The sequence below is a fragment of the Callospermophilus lateralis genome, chromosome 8 (genome assembly GCF_048772815.1).
Source record: "Callospermophilus lateralis isolate mCalLat2 chromosome 8, mCalLat2.hap1, whole genome shotgun sequence".
Classification (NCBI taxonomy): Eukaryota; Metazoa; Chordata; class Mammalia; order Rodentia; family Sciuridae; genus Callospermophilus; species Callospermophilus lateralis.
In genome coordinates, this window is record NC_135312.1 from 27,605,562 (window position 1) to 27,606,299 (window position 738).

The window sequence follows — 738 nt, forward strand, 5'->3', positions numbered from 1 at the left end:
ATAGGTGACAGGATTCAAACCCAGATCTGCCTATGACTGCTGTGCTATTAATTATTAACTATGGGATTGTATGAAATGTAACTTTAAAGTGATTGGGGAAAGTATCTACTCCAGTCATCTATTTGCAATATATTTAACAAGTTGCTATTATGTAGCTTCTTCCAGAAGGGCTGAAAAACCAAACAATCCATTTTCTCCAGGGAAGCTATACCTGCTAACGATTATTAATGATATAAAAATGTCCATGTAACTAACACTCACCCTTACCTTCTTATTCTGGGGTCCATGCAGAATCAGTCTTTATCTTCTTCCATATGAAAAATTTTGGGGTTAGAGAGATAGTTTCCACATCCTTATTCTGCTCCTCTTCCTGCCCCTGGGCTCAGTATCTTTCCGAAGTCTTCATTAAAAATGGCTTCTAAGTTTTTAGCCTGAGAATCACTGTGCTTTGAATGCATGCCAGGTCTTCACTATGCACTTCACACTCATTTGTGTGGTATCTGTTATTTCAGGTGTGGTCTGAAAAACAAAAGTAGACTAGGAGTGTTTCCTCTCTACATCATCAATAGGACACCACATCACAGGGTGTGGTATCACCCCCAAAGTAGGCATTATTCAGTCACCAGCTTTCCAAATTGCAATTTACCTCGTGGAATTCACCACCACCGTTCCTTAGCTTCGTCCACCTTGTGACTTGACTTTAGCAACAGTGGGGACCTATACTTCAAGTATGTAATC